General features: G+C 37.3%; 1 long non-coding RNA gene across 2 annotated transcripts; it reads left to right on the forward strand.

The window, feature by feature from the left end:
• Positions 1-10,649: 10,649 nt before the first annotated feature.
• Positions 10,650-13,460, forward strand: LOC110881074. Of its 2 annotated transcripts, XR_002559577.2 has the most exons (4): positions 10,650-10,783; positions 11,521-11,608; positions 12,966-13,059; positions 13,252-13,460. It is a non-coding gene; the product is annotated as an uncharacterized LOC110881074 (long non-coding RNA). The 2 variants fall into 2 exon arrangements; XR_004869258.1 differs by having other exon boundaries at positions 12,966-13,460.
• The last annotated feature ends 2,858 nt before the right edge of the window (positions 13,461-16,318 follow it).

Raw genomic sequence — 16,318 nt, forward strand, 5'->3', positions numbered from 1 at the left:
AAATTCTCCCAGCTAAACCCCTCTGGAAGCTTTTCATCTTCTTGATCAATCAAACAAGCTTTTCCATCAGCTGAGACATACTTATCCCAGTTGAATGGCTTCTTTTCATCTTGATTAACCACACAAGCTCTCTTTCCAGTATCTTCAATCACATTTCTTCCATGTGCAGTTTGAGCTTGATGCTGATGTTTTTGAGATGGTTGTTGAGCAACTTGATGGTAGATGGCTTTTCGATAGTAATCATTGTTGTTGTTGAATGGATTCTGAGCTCCACTTGTTTCGCGGTTGGTGCACTCCCTCTTGAAGTGACTTTTCTCCCTGCAACGAAAACAAGTAACTTTAGATTTGTCAAAACCCAAAGTAGAAACATTAGCATCACGAAGATCATTTCTCCCTGTAATTTGCTTGAATTTCTCAGCTCTCCTTAACACGCTAGCCAAACACCATTTTATGTCCATCAGCTCCATCTCTTCAGCATCTATCTGGTCGTAATCCTCCTTGGTTAGCATTGGATTTCCGATACGACCTGCAACAAAACAACTGTAAGATTCTAAAACCATTCCCAACAAAGACATTTGACTTTTAGCAACTTCCTCGGGGTAATCTTGATCACTCTCAAGATTTAATACAATATTGCATTGAAGTTTTCTTCCATTTTTAGTTGCTGAAATGTTCGGATCAAATGATGGAAATGATGAAAAACTTGTGTTGTTGCTTGATCCTTTAGATGAACTCCCAGAAGAATTCTTGGCGTTGTAAGCAGTTTCCACTTTTGGAGATAAATTCGTGGATTTCTCATTCACCCCTGCTTTGTAGTACAATCCAATATCTTGTTCACCATCGAAATATTTCATCCGAATTATCTTTCGTTGCTCCATCTCTTGAGCTTCCAGTTTCTCAATGAATTTACTCAATGTGAGCGTGTTGAATCCTTTCTTGTTTCTAAGCATCATCAGATATGTGCCCCATGTTTCGTGTGGCAACGCATCTGCAAGTTTTTCAATCAACTCTTCATTATCTTTTTCGATGCTTAATCTTCTCATGTTGGCTAAAAGATTGCAATATCTTTCAATAATTTGCTTTGTGTGTAACAACCCGCACTTTCGTGCGTTGTTACCACTCGATACACTCGTTACGCCTAGCACCGGAGATTCGGATCATAATGTAATCATACCAATTTTATCGCTAAATCGAAGTACAATCGAATAATTACGCATATTCTATCGCTATTACAAACCTATTTTGCATAACACTCACGATGATGTCGAATATGGGCCTAAACTACCCTTCTCGATGAGCGTGAGGTGTCAAAATGTGAGTAATCAACGCTAACGAGGGTTATCGGGTGAGTACTATGACTCTAGCCGTCATGACGATGATGGCAATATGAGTAAGTGGTGCCCCGATAATCATTGTGGCACATCACATCGAAGAACGCACTCAAAGGCACGCGTAACTCGATCACCGCACTGAGAATTGGTTACATAAATACGTATATACGGCCCTTTTGTGAGTAATAATAATAAATAATTTAATAATTATATAAATATATGAAAATATGGCTCAAACCGTCGAAATCGCACCAAAAACGGGATCAAAAGGCTTCCGAACGGACCAATTCGATCAGACTAGTCCAATTGGTCAGACCGGCCCAATCGGATAGGCCAGTCCGATCGGATGGGCCAGTCCGATCGGATGGACCAGCCGATCGGATGGGCCAACCGATCGACTGGGCCAGCCGATCGACTGGGCCAACCGATCGACTGGGCCAGCCGATCGACTGGGCCAGCCGATCGACTGGGCCAACCGATCGACTGGGCCAGCCGATCGACTGGGCCAGCCGATCCAACTGCAGTTTTGCCTTCCTTTCTCCTTCCTTGCCTATAAATACCCCTCCATTCACTCCCAAACACTTGTGTTGCTGCTCCTAACCGACCAAGACGTTCCAGCCCTCAAATCTCTCGATTTCTTCCGATTCTTGTAAGTTTTCAACCCGAATCTTGTACTTTCTTGATCCAAATGCAATCCTTCATCTTTCTATCTTTCAAATCCCAATTTTTAACCGTGAAATCAACGGATTTGGGGTGTTCTAAGGTGATGTCACCACAAAGTTCTTCAAAGGTGATGTCATCCCATGAAGAACAACTCAGATTCGGATGATTTACATGCGATTTTTCATGAATCTCAACCAAATCAGTGTTTTCCTATCAAGATGGTCATGGATCTGAGATGTTCTGACTGATTTCATCACAAGTTCTTATGAACTTCAAGGTGTTGACCTCATATCATCAAGAACAACTTAGATCTAGGGCTTTTCCTAAGTAAAATCAAGGTTGTTACATCAGATCTATACATAAAAATGGTAAAACCAGAACTTAGACCAATCTCCTACACATTTCTAGTGATAAAATGATCGATTTCGAGTTAAACACTGAAAAACCGACAAAAACGACCAGTTCCGACGAACGGGGTGATTCCCGGCCGATGAAACAGGTTGGAATTGACGGGATTTCAGTTGCTTAACGCCTCATCGTAACGTCTCGACCCAAAACGCCGAAAAACGCTCGAAAAACCATCGAAAACAGCCGAACAGGATGGCCAATCGAACAGCTAGTCGATCGAACAGCTGGTCGATCGAACAGCTGGTCGATCGAACAGCTGGTCGATCGAACAGCTGGTCGATCGAACAGCTGGTCGATCGAACAGCTGGTCGATCGAACAGCTGGTCGATCGAACAGCTGGTCGATCGAACAGCTATTCGATCGATCAGGCTGTCCGATCGATCAGGACCTAGTCCAACCGATCGACCAGGCCCACTCGATCGAGTGGCCTGTTCGACTGGGCCAGCCCAATTTCACTATTTTGTCCGATTTTAATCCAATTTCGCCCGATTTCACGCAAATCGATACCGTTTAACGCATAGTAATCTATCACTCACATAAATTGTCTGAAATCAGGACATTCTCCGGCACCGATTCCGCAAACCTAACCGAATACGCGCTGTGAGTATACTTGACCCCTTTTATCGAATTTTGGGTGTAACATACGTTCCATAAAAACCAAACTTATCAAACGAATGATTTAATTGGACTATTTATCACTTGCGAATAACTGTTTGCATAGATATACGTGATGCTAGTACATGTATGCTAGGACTTATACTCGTGACGTCCCACCAAGACTAGTATAGTACTATTTCGCCCGACGGGGTCTAGTTATGCCATCAAGAGTCGAGCATCGAGGACTTAGCTGGTAGTATCAGTTTTGTGAGTATATATGTTGTGTATTACGTTTATGCATGTGGAAATTCGCAGCACTTTTAATCTATCATACTACACATATCAAACCTGTATACTCGCCAATACTTTTGTATTGACAAAGTTTTAACGTATGTTGCAGGTTTAGCCGAAGTTTACATCAAATCAAGCTAGGAAGTCTAGAAACTCATCTAAAATCTAGGTTGTCGGATTTGAATTGTTCGAGAGGACAAGAAATCTGTGATGACTTACGTGATTGTATTGTTTGTTAGTATGGGATGACAAATGTAATAAATATTATCGCAATATAGTTATTATGGATTCTCTTGAGCAATCTGATTCGCCTAGTGCCGCGCCCCGATGAGTCCGCCATCGGTTGGGGTGTGACATTGTGCTTTCATTTTTCAACCCTCGAAACAAGTCAAACTCTTTCTTCAGAAGTGATTTCTTGTTCTTGACCATCTCCTGACTACCAACAAACTTTGATCGCAACGCTTTCCAAATTGAATAAGGACTTCTGTTGTGTTGCAACAATACCATAATGTCTTCCTTTACAGCTTGTTGTAGCAGATTCAGCATCATCTTCTCATCTTTGTATTTCTTTCTGTTTTCAGCACTCAGATCTTTAAGAGGAATAATCTCCTCATCATCATTTGTCGGTCTCACATACTTAGTTTCCACACATTCCCAAGCATCTAGATAGTTTGCTTGTACCCAGTTCTCGAAACGGCTTTCCCAACCTTTATATTCTTCGATGTTCATTAATTTGGGAGGCTTTTGCATCGTTCCCGATTCGTTTTCTAGCATTGTGTTCTGTACCAGACTAATCGGTGTAACTGGAGTAGCGAATGCGTTGTAGAATTCCTCTTCCATGATTCGGTTTTTCAAATGAGTTGTATCACCTTGTAAGAATACCTGACAACACAAACAGACAAAAACACAATCAGTTTAATCACTTATCAATTAACTGAAACAAAATGGTACTCGAACTGGTGACTATTCTGTACGGACTGAAGATTGACACCCTGTGCGGACTGTTATGACCCGGAAGATGTTCAATGACTTTTTCAATGTCCTGGCTAAAACATACGACCTGGAACGAGTTTGAATTCAAACGGATTAAACCACCTCTTGTGAACTGACAACAACACAATGAGCCGAACACTATATACTTTGAAATATTCAATTTATCTCGTCCAATTCATTAATCAATGTTCAACACAATATGATATGCAAACAGCACATGCAAACACACCGACAACAATGATCGGGCCGCCCAATCCACTAACTGACAAGAATGATTGGGCCGCAAGTGAGACTCATGTGGGCTGATAGACTTTTAACTCTTCAATGTGATTGGGCCTCTAAAATCACTAAACTGACAAATGATTGGGCCTCAATTAAAAGTGGTAGACAATTTCTTTTTCAAAAATCGTACAAACTGTTTCACACAAATTAATATCCAACAACTTTAATGATGATAAAAATGTGATTGGGCCAAACTTCTGAGTGGATCGATAACTTTATCTATTGTTTTAATAAGCCGACATTTTTTATTGTTCAACACAAACAAGATAGTTTGATTGGGCCGAGAATTTTTTGTCAGATCACATGTTCTTGTATCAAATGATTTGGCCGCCTAACTTTATCACACGCAATCCTAAAAAAAACTGTCCGACAATTTTAAATGTTTACTCAATTCTGATTATTCACATGCACTATGCTCGACAAATATTATCAAACCAGGCAACCTGAACTTCAATTTACGAGACCCGAAAATATAATATCACATGAATTGGGTTCTGATCACCTCATGTAGACTGACACAAGACACATGATTTCTTATCCCAACCAACTGACAACTTCGATCAGAATGTTTCACAATACTCGATACATGTTTTCAAGCGGTCATTGTTTTCAAGCGAGATCAAGACATATTTCAAGCGAGATGTCGTTTTCAAACGGACACACGGTATAAACTCTGAACCACTTTCAAACGGACATCATATTTCAAACTCTACTCTCAAACGGAAGTCAGTTTTCAAACGGTATGACACCTTTTCAAACGAGATGGCTGCTTTCAAACGATACATTCAAACGTAATACATGTTTCAAACGGGATGACCATGCATTTTCAAACGGAATGTCAATTTTCAAACTGAATGGGTGCAAATTTCAAACGGTCAGTGCTGCTTCGTTCAAACGGACACCAGTTTTCAGGCCATTTTTACTAATTTTACTTCGAGTTTTGAACTGATATTCTCAAGGGTTTGTCAAAACACAATTACGCACACATTGTGAAAGTTTTAGCCGATTTTATCCGTGAAAACTTGTTCAGTTTTGAAAGAAGGTGTAGAAAATCAGAATTAGTGGCTGAATTGGTATGAACTCTTCCTCCTGAGCTCTGATACCACTTGTAGGATCGTTTTCAGACCCGAACGAGTCGATCAGAAGAGTTTATCTCTAAACAAAAGGCGGAAACAGACGTGTAGAGTTCAATTCAGCAAGATTCACACTATAAATTGTTGTATGATAGATATAAATACGTTTTACAACCTGACAACACTTCGGCAGCACTTCGTTATACTGACCGGAAAGTTACAACTGATGAAAGTTTGAAGGGTATATATAGTAGGGACCCTTCCGTTTGAAACTAACATAACATCTTCAAACGGAATGGCTTCAAACTAAACCCTCTTCAAACTTTCGGCTTCAAACTAAACCCTCTTCAAACTTTCAGCTTCAAACTTTTGGCTTCTTCAAACTAAACCTTTGAAAGTGTCCATTCCAACAAGACTCGATACAAGACGAAGACGACAGACGGATGCACCAACATAATATCATTGTGTGTAATGAGTAAAAAACCATCTTCTTCAAATAAGCTAAAAAACCATGTTCACATAAGCTTCTTAGAATTAGCTTATATAAGCTAATAAGCATATGCTTAAAAAGCTAAACCAAACACTCATTAGTGCTTATTTTGTAAAAATAAGCTAAAAAAGCTATAAGCTTAGATAAAAAAAGCTAGGCCAAACACCCCCTTAATTGGTTAAGTGAAAATTAAATGGAAAGTTAATTAGGTTGTATTTAAAAAAAATCAAGGGGTGCGGTCCAGATTTTCCAAGGGGTGCGGAGGAAAATTTTCAAGGGGTGCAGTCAAGATTTTACCGGGAATTTAACACTTAACCTTTTTTTTCAAGGGGTGCGTCCGCCCACCTTCGGCATAAGGTGGGTACGCCCATGGAGTCGACCGTGTCAGACCAGTTTAAACCCTATTAGTTGAACCTCTGTCTTGTCCACCTATGTTCAAATGGGTTAATATCCCGAATCTACAACAAGCAGGCAAGTGTACAACGATGACCACATGATTTCTACAAAGTACAAAATCCCCACGTTCATCCCATGTTTTCCGGTTACCTTATTTTTCCCTTTTCATGCAGTTTGTTTTTAGTTGCCTTCATTTATCATTTTATCTAAGATTTTCAATGTTTTGTTTATTATTACTAATTAATTCATGTTTTTTTTTTCATGTATTCCCTACTTAAAATTGAAATTGATTCTTGTAACCAATTATCCTTTATGCATGATATTGTCATTTAGGGGAGTGGGGGTGGTCACTAGTGATAGAATTCTATCACTTACAAGCATCCAATCAACTCCTGCCATGTCATCAGCCACTATTCTATCACTCACATCATTTTTTAGTAGCAATGGTCATCACTCCTAACACCTAACAATAAACCCCCACACCTCCTCACATCCATCGTTTTTCACGCGTGAAAAAAAAAACGGAAATCCATCACGTTGAAACTATCACTCGTTGAACTAATCAGTGGCGGTGGAGGTTTGTTTTTCCACGCGTTGTTTTTTAGCTATCACGGTGGAATAACGTAGTGCCCCCAGTGCCCTTAGGCTAGTGGGTATGGTGATGGACCATCTTTGGAGGATGATCCGCCATGTAGGCGCCACGTCATAGTTCTCCCAAGGATGGTCCATCCTCCAAAACTAGAGGGCATGGGAGGATGGTCCTAGTTATAGTCCTCCCCACCACTTTTATGTTTTTTTTTTTAAATCTTCCATTTTTTTATTTTTTAAATCTTCCATTTTAATAAGTTTAAAAAAATTAATAAATATCCCAATACCTTCTCCATCTATACCAGATCTACCTTCTCCATCATAAAACCCCTAAATCTAGGCATGTAAACGAACCGAACGTTCATGAACTGTTCATGAACTTGTTCGGCGGGAAGTTCGTTTATGTTCGTTTATTTAATAAATGAACGAACACGAACATAAAAGTTTGTTCGTTTAATTAAATGAACGAACATGAACACACCTTGTGTTCGTTCATTTATGTTCATGAACATTTGTTCATTTATGTTCGTGAACGTTCGCTTATTTACGTTTGTTTATGTTCGTTTAATTTTTAGTAAATACATAAATAGTTATATTTATATAAATATAACTCATTAGTATATCTATGAACCCTAATTTAGATGTGTTTTCGGATGAACTGTAATATGTTAGACTTGTTGTTCAATCATGTCAATTTATGTTTGTTTCTGTTTATTCAAATACATTCACTTAAATTTTTTTTGTTTATGTTCGTTTGTGTTCGTTAATGTTCGTGAACTGTTCGTTTAGGTTTTAAACAAACGAACATAAACGAACACGAACATGCTCGATTTCTTAATGAACAAACACGAACAAAAAAAATGTGTTCGATTATATGTTCATGTTCGTGTTCATGTTCGGTTAAAGTTAAATGAACGAACATGAACATGCCTGTGTTCGTGTTCGTTCGGTTCGTTTACAGGCCTAGCTAAATCCTCCATTTTTATTTTTCACCCTCACATCTCAAAACCCTCAAATCCTCCACCAGATCTACCTTCTCCGATCCAGATCTCCGATCACGGCGGCTCCGGGACCTCCAATCGCAACCAGGCAACAAAATCTCCGATCATGGCGGCGTCACGGCGGCTCCGGGATCTCCGATCATGGCGGCGTTCGGAAATCCCGATGAAGACTTGTTCACATCTGTTACAACTTGATAAAAAGGGGCCCACCATTTGGATCGTCCTGAACGTCTGAAACTCGACGGAGAGGACGATGACTGGATCAAGACGGGAAGGGCGGCATGGAGAGGGGGACGGCAACGATATGGCGACGGAGCTGGACGGTCCTCATACCGTCCAGCCTTAATAAACCTTTAAAATTTTTAATTAGTTTTTGTCATCAATTAATATATGGTTTTCTACTTACCCATTTTAACTCGACATGTTTTCAGCCCCTACCAAATTCTTTTCATTTAAGCATGAATTATGAAACTTATAACTTGCCCCCCTTAAAAGTTATCCTTTTACACCCTAAAGTCCTTCGTTTTTTAATAAACCAACCACTTGTACTTTTTTCTCTTATAATGTTATGTTTTATAAAATTCAGAATTTACCGTTACAATGTGATTATTTATATCTACGTTTCGGTGTAAATTGATTCAATATATAGTTGTGTGTGATTACATACAAGTCATTGAAACACAAACGTACAAGTCATCAAAATTGATTCAAGGTGTTTATAATTGTTTTTTCCTCTTACAACCTTTTAAATATGATGATTTATAAAATGCAACTTTGCTCTTATGATGGATTACCTTTTATCGATATCTAGACATGACTTTTTTTTCCTATGGGGAGAATACATACATACAAATCATCGTTTAACACCTCCACCGTTGCGTGTGAGTTTCGCTCATAACTTGAAACTAAACTCAGGGGCGGCCCGTAAGTGTATCAAACCTAGGCTAGCGCTTTGGGCCTCCAAAATTTAAGGGCCTCAATTTGAAAAATATTATATTTATGTGTAATATATATAACAAGTTGGTTGGATTGATGAATATTATCCGCGTAGTGTAGTGGCAAAAATTCCGTGTTGCTCAAAGCCCAGTTCCCTGTTCGTTTCCAAGCACCAAAGTTTAAACCTTATTTTTTTTTCCTTTTAAAATTAGAGAAGCCTCCATAAGGCCAGACCTAAAAAATCCAATGTAAAAAATCCACGTCCAGCCCCTTTATTATTATGATTTGTAGCATGTAGGGTTTATTAGTTAATATATTTTAAGGGTTTAGATTTATGCTGGATGGAACTTCAGGCTTGTTCCGTGATCCTTTTTTTGTTTCACTGTAGTTCATTTTCCAGAAAAAAATGATTACTTATAAGTATTGGAGTTCATTAGAGCAATGTTGGAATGTTTTGCAATTATTCACTATGAGTCAATGAATCAAAGCATTGGAGGTAGAACTCTATATTCGTGTAGCTCCTCAAATCACTTCACTGTCTCAGTCATGTATTTCTTATTGTATGTTTTTATTTGATTTTAATTGTTAAGATTGTTTGGGTTTTATTAGCAAAATCATCTATTTAATAGTGGTGTTTTGTTTTTTTGGTTTATCAATGATGAGTAAAGTCTATTATCCTGATTTGCTTTCAAATATTCATTGGTCACAACCAAGAATTTAAAATCGAAACTGATTCCCTTAGAAAAAGAATAAGTTTATCACTTTTCGTGCGAATAGCGTTCCCAACTCTTAGACGGTCTCAACAAGTATGCCCTAACAGTTAATAATTTTTTAGAAACATAGCAAAGAATTTCCGGAATCCTAATTACTCGACGCCGTTTAACTTTATTTTAACAAATTTTGTTTTTCCTCCATTAACAAAGAGTCATGGATCCATGTTCGTTAACATGCTATCGACTCATGAAGCGGTTAATTCAATAATATTGGTAAGTTATCAATTATCATTAAGATGGCGAGTAAAATAATATTTATTTAAAAGGGCCCCAATTATAATATTTGTTTTGGGCCTCCAAAAAGCTTGGAACAGCCCTGACTAAACTAAAGGGTAGTTTTAGCTGGTAAATGAAAACGAGACGACGGATTAAAACAAAATAAAAAATGAATTAAAATTTAAAATAATTGTAAACTGGTTGACAAGTTGTAGATGAATGAAATGGATTATAAACAAGCTATTGAGTTATTAGGGGGAAGGCCTACGCATTGCAGCGGGTGTCTCGAGTAGTATCAGATTTAATTATGTCTATTACGAACCACAACTAATATTCAATACATGAATTTATGTAAGTTTCGTATATTTTCTATTGTGTACCTGTAACACCCCAAAATCAAATTATTAATTTGCTAGTTTGTTATCATGTTTAACAAAATGAGGTATAATAACTAGGTTAGTAAACCTAGTTAAATGTCTAGCAAATTAAGTAAAGGAATGAAACTTGTGGCAACTATGATGGGTAATAAACTTGAGGGACTAGGATTGCCAAATTTGAAAATGAATTTAATTAAAACAAAAATCTCATACACACAAGGTGTGTGTGTGCGTGAGAACGAGCAGGAGCAAGGGGGAAACCCTTCTCCTTCAACTACTTACAAGAACTCAAGAATTAAACCTGATTTTGGGGAGAAATCGGATGCATGAGCTTATATTCCTAATCATCTAGACAAGATGAACATGTGGTAAGTTGAAATTTGTGAATTTTTGATCTTACATGAAGTGGGTTATTGATTAATCCACGAATTGGTATGAAATTAAGCATGATTATGTGTTAGAATCGCTAAATAAAACGTGTATTATGTATGATTTCGGTTAATTTGATGATTAAAGAAGAAACCCACAACCTTGAATGAAGGTAGCGACATGGGTGTTCTACCCATGTCCAATCCTTGTTTGATGTATTTGTTACTAGCTTGAAATGGGTTTGGTGATATTAGTTTAGGGTTAATTGTATAAATGGAATGTGATTTTGAACACTCTCTTGGTGATCGGGAATTTGGAAGCTAATGACTATGCTTGAACTAGTTGTAAACTATGCATAGTAGGTTGTACGCACACCAAGTGCTTGATAAAATGACTAGGTGAAGCTAGAAAGTGAAATTGTATGCAAGTTGTGAGTTTACATGTATACAAAGCGATTGTGATAAAAGTAGTAGTTTACTAACTTGGGAAAAATATGCTTTAGATGATACTTGTATATGAATTCGGGTTGAAAGTATATGTCGGTCAAACTTATGCATTAGGAGCTTGTACATTGTGTGATAGTGAATTTGGATTTCGAAGATATTAAATATTATGGTTGACAAATCATGTCGTATGCATGTTAGTAAAAATAATCGATGTTGATAAGAATAGGTAAATATGTGTTAATTTGAATGAGCATGAATACTAACATGATTTTGGCATGGCGACATGAAAGAATTGGAATCACACGAGCATGGGCCAAGCATGGAAGGTTAACGGGTCAAGATGAGGCAAGGAAGCGGTTACGAACACGGATGCACAAGGTAAGTAATTTCTATAATTACTTCTTAGTTGTTTATGTAAAGTTATGTGCAAACTAATTAGTATGATAATTGAGGTCAAAAAGAAATGAAATTGTATGATAGCAATGAAACATTAAACGGATCTTAGCTTTGATCCGAGTGAGGTATGTGTGACTAAAAATTGTAGCTAAGTAGTAGAATTGGTTACTTGGGCAAGGAAGTCCTTTGTTGTTAAGGATAGGGCTAAATTGACAAAAACGCCCTTGATGGGTATTTCGGCCAAATGACCTTAAAAGTCGTTTGGAAACGAGCTATTTGATTAGAGTAATGTCTTGGTCAAGTATAAAAGCGAAGTATAGAGTTTTGTATGTCATAGACCATTTAATGCGCAAATACCCATAACGGGTCAAAAATAAGCCTTTGAGCGAAAATGGGTTAAGAGGATGCAAGGCAACCGGGAATTTAACTTTTCATGATAGTCGAAAGTAGAATGATTAAGTTCATATGGCATTGGGGTCAAATAATCAGATTATGTTGGTAAAAAGCACGAACGGGTCAAATAGTTAGAAAATTGTAATAAGTCGAATGCATGTAAGTTAAGAATTTCCTTAATCCGGAGGTAGGATTTTAAGTCCATATGGTAGAATGTGAATTTACAAGCATGTGGGAAGAAACGGGAGGTTAAACGGGTAAACGGTTCAAAAGTTACGCAAGTTTTAGCGTTTTCAGACATCGAAATGGATCTGCAGCGAAATGGCGCATGGTCATGCGCTTGGCCGCATGGTCGTGCGCTTGGCCGCATGGTCGTGCGATTTCGAGCAAATCATTGCACTAGCTTGTGCACTGCCAGTGCCCCCAACGTCGTAGGAACTGCACGGTCGTGCGGTTGGACGCATGGCCGTGCATCAGTTGCCACTGCACGGTCGTGCGGTTGGACGCATGGCCGTGCATCAGCTGCCAGTTCAGTATAATGTGCAGAATTCGTACAAAACAGTCCCGTAACTGAAAAGGAGTCCCGAATCGTATTCTAAACTTATTATAGAATGTTTATGGGATACGATGGGCGTGTATGCAATTATATATGGAGCGAAATAAGTAGAAAGGCGTAGGTAAATATAGGTAGAGATTTACCTACATGATTAGTAAAAGAAAACCCTTGGGCAACGCGTCAAACGCGTCTAGAAACGTATGTATGTGAGTAGGTAAGTGTGTATGTAGGCATGTATGTAGGTATGCACGTATGTAGGTACGCACATATGTATGTTGGTACGCAAGTATGTGGGTAGTTATGTGTGAACGTTTGCGTATATATATATACATGCATGTATTCAAAGAAATTGAGTACTGACGATAATAATAGCGTGCCTTGTGAACAAAGTGTAACGCAGGTACAACGAGGAAGTCTCACCACGGAATGTATAATCAGATAGAAAGCTGGGATGTGACGAGATAATGAAATGAATAGTCAGTTGGTATGTAATGCAGGAATGAGTACATTGAATTCCAATGAAAATTCAAGCCGAATCCGGAACAAGGGAATGCGAAGGGATAGTTGAATGAACTAATGTCACATTATCGAATGTTATTCAATTTTTAATTATATGAGATTAATGTTATATGATGTTGTCGTAGACTAATGGTTAAGTTGTATGTGATGCCCATAGGTGCTACTCGGACTTCTCCTGCTACTAAGGATGTGAAGCGGATGTAGATCGAGTCAAGAGCAAGAATTGTACGGAAAGATCGGTCACATAGTTGAAGTATATAACATCTAGAAGTCTGAATTTTTGTACGAACGTTGTGAATTCTTTTTATAGAACGTTTGACTTTTGAGAAATTGGAACCTTCATGTAAGTAATGTTGTTGATAAAGAAAGAAAATTTAAGGCTCTTTTTCCGCTGCGTCATTTTTAGGGTTAAACGTGTTAGGGCGTAACAGTACCTCAATGATGGCATCAAAAGAAGATAAAAGAATCTGAACTTTTACACATCCATTTTCATCATAAAATTCTAAATCTCTATTAAATATATTCACCAACTAACATTGAAAGTTAACTAAAGTCTACTAAGATAAAAAAATGAACAAAGCATTTATAGCACCCTTTATGTTTACATTGTAGCTTTGTTATAATAAAATGTTATATCCAATCTAGCCAAGCACTTATGAATAGGTCGATTTGGGTTGTGTTAGGTCAATTAAAGATTTGAGTTAAAAAGAGAACCGGGTAAAAAGTTTGCAAAAATCTACTTTTAATACTCACATGTGGGTCTAAATCCGTTGGCATGTGCACATATTACTGTATTCTTGAATTAAGAGCATCTTCCAGAACCAAGTCAAAGTTATTTTTAAACATCAACCATGAAAACTTGAATAAAGCTCACTTAGAGCTAAAGGCTAGCATCGCGCAACATCACTTAAAATTTCACAATTGACATAAACTAAACTATTGGAAGCGACAACTAAACTTTCTAGAAGCATTCTTCTCTAAAGCAAGTGGATGGGTTAGGTCGGGCGTGAATGTACCATTTATAGCTATCTCTAGCACGGCTGCTTAAACAAAAGTTTTTATTTAAAAAAAAACTAAAAACTTAAATTTAGAGATATCATAGCAACTCAGTATGAAGAAATAGAATGAACAAAAATAGAATTATAAAAGCCGTTGCAGCAATTTTTGAAGGAATAAATACCATGAAATTATAGACAAGGTCAACTCAACTAAATTATTTGCTAAACACTCCAATTCAAGACTCAGGCTCTAACAAAATGCAGAAAACAACAATTAAAATGTCAACAAAAGGGATCAACCCAAATTACAAGCAAAGAGACAATATTTACCGGATGGGAAATTTGTGCTGCTCTTATAAATCTTCTGGTGCAAACGAGCCGAGCCCAAGCTAGACTAAGCTCGAGCCTGTTTTACTTACGAAAGATCAAGCTCTGCTCGATTCGAGCTATGTCTCTAAAGCTTGAGCTCGATTCGTAGGTAGTTTTTCAAGCTCGTAGGTACTTATGAAAGCTTGAACTCAACTCATTTTTATTTATTAATTAATTTACATATAACTTATATGTAATTTAGTTATTTTGTATAGTTTTTAAATAGGAATTATTATTACTTTAATGTATATTTCATATATAAGTTAAAAGTTATATAAACCGTGGGCTTGTTTAGGCTCACGAGCCGGCTCGAGCTTGATAAGCGAAGCTTGGGCTCGTTTGTTTTTAGGCCCAGGCTCGCGAGCCGGCTCGAGCTTGGGCTCGTTTATTAAACGAGCTTGTTTTTAGCTCTGACTCGTTTACTAAACGAGCTTGCTTTTAGCCTCCTAGATGTTAAATCATGGTTATAGAAAAGTAAGAACAATATTAGTTCAATAATAATGCTAGGCTTTTAGCTAAACTTTTTTATCGGCTCGTTTAAAATAAAAATACAACCCAAATCGACCCATTTATAAGTAACTTGCACAAATATCCTTAACCCAAAAGATTTTCAAAAACAAAATACGTTAAAACAACAACCATCTTATTTAACCAATTAGATTTTGACGCATCACCCGTAAAGCAAAAATGGCGCGATTTTAGGATAAAAAAATAGTTTTGGCAGTGTGTCAATTAAGATTACAGTAATTATCATTGTCTAAATAGGAAATATTTTGAATTAAAAAGTTGAGATCTTTGTATTAAAAATACACTTAGGCGTCTTTAGACTTGTTTAGTCCATGTGACCCATTTCCTTTTCAACTATATATTAATATTAATAATTTACCCTTTAGATAATAAACAAAACCCAAAGAAACACATCCACATTTATGTTATTTGTTGCTAGCAGTTTCACCATTGGCTTCACCAAACTAATCCTTCCGTCATGCCAGCAAAGTGATCTCTTTTATCTCCCAATATTGCCATCTCACTCCAACCATCAAAGGGCAAATTCAAACATCGCCTCCAAATCATATTAACTATCATTAATTTTCCATTACATTACAAACATTATAATTTATGGCCCATCTTTATGCAGATAAAGTTTTTACCTCTTCTCATCTCACTTTCATCCAGCATATCATATCATCATGTATCTGTATGAATCATTTCAAAAATGTCTGCCAAACACCTTGTAAGTTCTTTGAGTCAATTAAAGAAACATGTTACATACATTTCTAACCATTTAGGGATTAAAAATTAAGTATATATACTCAATCCAAACCTGAAGGCGCTAATGTGGATCTTGACACTTTATGAAACGCAAATTGTTAACGCACCATCAAATTGGAAGCCCTAACTCATAGTTAAACCTAAAAGAATGCAAATTCGGACTGACGTGATAAACAAAAATCACACAACATCAACAGAAGAACTCTCATTCTAAAGTTTCACAATCAAAGAAAATGGTGAGATGAGTATATAATTTAGAAACTGTGTACCCATATCACAATCGACAAGGTAGAGAACGAGACGATGATTGTTGATCAGCGGAAGCAAAGATCCGACCAATGACCAGTGAGAAACATCGGCTCTTGGGTGTTGACGACGTTTTTTTCTTGTTGATTGCTCTGGTTCCATCGCATTCAGACAACGAAACCCAATTTATATTATGAATGCTACCCAACAATGAAAATCAAGCGTCTTCAAGTAATTCCATATCTATAAATGTAGGGTTCTAGAGTTCAATGTGATAATTTATTTAGAATAACATTTCATTTAAACTCTTCACATGTCATCTTAATTATAGGTGCAAAA

This window comes from Helianthus annuus, chromosome 10, assembly GCF_002127325.2.
Source record: "Helianthus annuus cultivar XRQ/B chromosome 10, HanXRQr2.0-SUNRISE, whole genome shotgun sequence".
In the NCBI taxonomy this organism is placed as follows: Eukaryota; Viridiplantae; Streptophyta; class Magnoliopsida; order Asterales; family Asteraceae; genus Helianthus; species Helianthus annuus.